The sequence below is a fragment of the Papaver somniferum genome, chromosome 7, assembly GCF_003573695.1.
Source record: "Papaver somniferum cultivar HN1 chromosome 7, ASM357369v1, whole genome shotgun sequence".
NCBI lineage: Eukaryota > Viridiplantae > Streptophyta > Magnoliopsida > Ranunculales > Papaveraceae > Papaver > Papaver somniferum.
The window spans coordinates 31,367,798-31,371,919 of NC_039364.1; the positions used below are offsets into that span (position 1 = coordinate 31,367,798).

The 4,122-nt window shown below is 33.6% G+C and overlaps 1 long non-coding RNA gene across 2 annotated transcripts; it reads right to left on the reverse strand.

The window, feature by feature from the left end:
* Positions 1 to 1,943: 1,943 nt before the first annotated feature.
* Positions 1,944 to 3,365, reverse strand: LOC113295171. Of its 2 annotated transcripts, none has more exons than XR_003332789.1 (3): positions 3,081 to 3,365; positions 2,645 to 2,726; positions 1,944 to 1,988 (listed from the first exon to the last, which is right to left on the reverse strand). It is a non-coding gene; the product is annotated as an uncharacterized LOC113295171 (long non-coding RNA). The 2 variants fall into 2 exon arrangements; XR_003332788.1 differs by having other exon boundaries at positions 1,945 to 1,992.
* Between the last annotated feature and the right edge of the window lie 757 nt (positions 3,366 to 4,122).

Consider the following 4,122-nt stretch of genomic DNA (forward strand, 5'->3'; position numbering starts at 1 on the left):
TAACTGTAAGAATGCAGCCAATATTTGTTGTGGACTCTATAATAGCCTAAATTCTAGGGTTAACAACAAATATTGTCTTCCCAACATTTGAGCCTATATTAGATGTTGATTTTAAAAACCAGATCCAACATTTTCACCAGAGTATAGCTTCCGGAAACAACAACCGATTTGATTCGTAGACTGGAGCCAACATTGATTGTTGACTCTAGTATGGGTTCGACAACCAATGTTGGCATCATAATTATTTGTAGTTAGCGTAGAATGCTGACTCCATAATTGGATCCAATATTGATTGTTGCAAGCAAACCCCAATTTTATATCGATCTTGTTCTTAGTTGTGGAACACGAGAATCACATTCTATTTTTACCTCTGATGTAACACCTCGAATTTGGTAAATAGGTTGCGCAAAATGAAATAGAAGTAATGATATGTTGTGGACTAACACCAAGGCGTTTTCAGCATAATGACTTGTAGTTGAAAGAAAACTTTATTGGTAGGCGTGCTCGGGAGGAGCAATCTATGGATGGATGACCACCTGAAAAGTTGTTACTGGATGATCATAGTGGTGTCTGTTAAAACTCTGACATTGTTACATGACCACAATAACTAAGTGGGACAATATCAGTAGGGGTAGGATCATTATATTTGATCTGTGTTGTAGTCGTAATAAAAGAGAATCAAATCCTTACACCAAGTTACAGACCCTAATTTCTTCAATGTTTTGGTTGGGTTTTCTTATATTTCTTTGTTGATCGATTTTGCTTTGATCTTCTGGAAAAGCAAGATCAAATTGTTTTGGTGCTTTGACTTTATTTGATCTTTTGTATTTTCTCAGATATTTTGGACATATTTTCAAATTTCTTCGGAATATAAACGAGAGTGAGAGAGGTATACAGAGAAAAACTAGCAAGCTTGGAATTTATTTGTTTGAAAGAGGGGACAATTTGATATTTTATTGGAGAGGTATTCCTTTGTACGATATTTGATCTAACATCATCACAACTACCAACCATTGGAAAACATGAATGACACTTAAACAATTCAGTTATAGTGGGTATTGATGTAAAGTTTTAAATGTGAGATTTATGGGTCTAGGGGATTTGGTGGAATTATGTTCTCTCTGGTAAGTTTAGTTGCCCAAATCCCTGAAATCATACGGGAATCACTTTTCCAGCAAATCCTCCGTATGGAGTTCGACACCTCTCCACGAAGATTTGTTGGGAAACTTATCAAGAAATTTACGGATCCACTTTTTTTTTTTAACTCTAAATTGTGGAATATCAAATAATACGTGGACTTTATACAAGAAAATTTTATGAATCCTAAAGATATCAACTGAGTTCCCGAACACATGAGGAGATACACATGAATTTTGAAATTTGTAATCCGACAAAATTATAAATTTCTCAAAATTGTGAATTTTACCAGCGAACTATATTTTCAAATACGGAAACTTAGGCTCAGGCCCCATCCATGGGTAACCCATAATATGAGGCCCTTAATTAAAAGAAGTTTAAATCTAGGCCCCGAATTATTAAAAGACCTTGATACCCTTATGCATATTGTCAAGCCCGTAATTAAATATAATTTAAATCTAGGCCCAAAATTATTAAATTTAGGCCCGAAATTATTAAAGTACAGTGTGAATGTGTAAACAGAAGTTACACATGCATATGGCATGTGTATCCATAAGTTACACATCCTTATGACATGTGTAATGCAAAGTTACACTTGTATATATATGCAAAAAATAGACATCAAAAAGAAAATATAAAAAAATACATGTATTACTTTAATATTCGTTTACAACAATTTTTTAGCATGTGTAACTAGAATTTACACACACATCTGTCTAGTGTAATCGAGAGTTACATATGCGTCTATCTAGTGTCATTGAGAGTTACACATGCATCTGACTTGTGTACTCAGCGTTAACTCCAATTCCAGCGAGACCAATACCACAAATAGCAAACCATGACTGCGGTTCCTGTCTTCGTTGAACACAAAAATAGTTTCAGCGCATATAGAACATATAATAGTTTCTCAGATTCTATAGAACCTTACATATAATATTTCATGAAAAATGAATCAACTTTCTGTTAATAAAATTACCAAAAATAAGAATAACACTTTTTGCATGTGCATTTAGCATCTGTAACTAAGAGTTACACATACATATGGCTAGTGTAACTAGAAGTTACACATGCATATGGCTAGTGTAACTGGAAGTTACACATGCATATAGCATGTGTAACTAGGAATTACACATACATATGACTTATGTAATCAGCAAATACTAAGCCTAATTGTGTACCTCTGGCAAAAAAATTCATCAAAGCATCAAAACTAACAAGCTTCAAAGACATCAGTGTCAACTAATGTAGTAGTCACCATTCACATTCTAAGATATGCTTTTCCCGTGTAAGCAAGTAACATTGCAAAAAATTATGTAGCAGAAACAATGTATGAAAACTAGAGGTCTTCAGATACCATCTATTCAGCTACCGAAGACGCAACACAATACAAAGAATTCAACAAATATATCCGCTAATTATTACTCCTACCCTAGCACATTCACATTTTGCTTATTTTGTTTAATGTTTCAAAAACTAAATGAAATGTATAATAAGGCATAAGACTGACCTTTTAGCATTTCTTACAAGCAACTGCACTGTTTAAGGTAGATACTCCATAAGCCAACACATGAACTGTCCCAAAAAAACGCCTGCAGCATAAAGTGTACAACAAAGCCTCAATCAGTATTGAAATACATAATCCCCAGACATTGCAATAACAGAACTAACCATCCTCACTTCAAGTAAACACTCGAAATACTTGTTCATCCTCTAAAGTCTACAACTACCATTTAATAACATTTAACCACGAAAAACTCAAATATTTTCCTCAACATAAACAATCGATGGGTCACAAGTTCATGTTCAAATTAGCTTTTCAATAATCATAAATCAGGAGAAAAAACAAAAATGCAAAGCAAAGATGAAAAACACTTGAAAAGTAGTAAATAACCTCTTGTTTAATAAAGAACAAAAAGTAAAAAAAACTTGAAATAAAATTTCACCTCAATGTCTTCACAGTATACTTCCAACAACACGAGCATCGAAGCTCAGCACTGCTTGCATCTCATACGCACACTGCTTGAAATAAAGTTTCACCTCAACGTCTTCACATCTCATATGCACATCTTGTGTAAACTGTAGTTACATATATACAATGCTTGTGTAAACTGCAGTTACATATATACAATGCTTGTGTAAACTGCAGTTACACATCTTGTGTAAACTGCGTTCTATCATGTGTATATATAAGTTACACATCTAATTAGCATGTGTAACTAGTAGCTACACATCCATTTAACTTGTGTAAATAAAAGTTACATATCTAATTAGCATGTGTAACTAATAGTTACACACCCAAAAAAGGTCAGATAACTTACAACAAATACACATTTCTCTTCCTAATACAAAGTTCAAATGAATACATCTAATACAAAGTTACATATCTAATTAGCATGTGTAAGTAAAAGTTACACATCTAATTATTATGTGTAACTAGAAATTACACATCTATTTAGCTTGTGTAACTAGTAGTTACACATCTGGAAGTTACATACCCTTATTGCCTCCTAGCACCATAACTTGTTTATCTGGCTCCAACAAGGCCACTACAGCAAAACCACATACTATCTCTAACCTGTAAACAGAATAAAACATATTCATCAATCTTCCAAATGGAAATCAAAACATGCAACACACAATGCACATCTGAACCCTTGGCGACATAATATCCATCAAAACTTAACTGAAAAAAGTATATAACAAAGGCATATCCTCACCTCAAGAGTGGCTACAGAGTTACAGACTCAACAAAGTAGATTCAACACTCAACAATACAACAACATCACCAGTTACATATGCATTTCTCTGCTGTAACTAAGAGTTACACATGTATTCTCCTAATGTAACTAAGAGTTACAATATCAAACCTAAACCTGAAGTGTGAGGAAAAAAAGCTCGTCTGCAATACTTCATGTATGATTTCAGGTTCAAGCTTCCATTCAATCAACTTCAAATCATTAACTCAAAAACTCAGTTTCACAATCA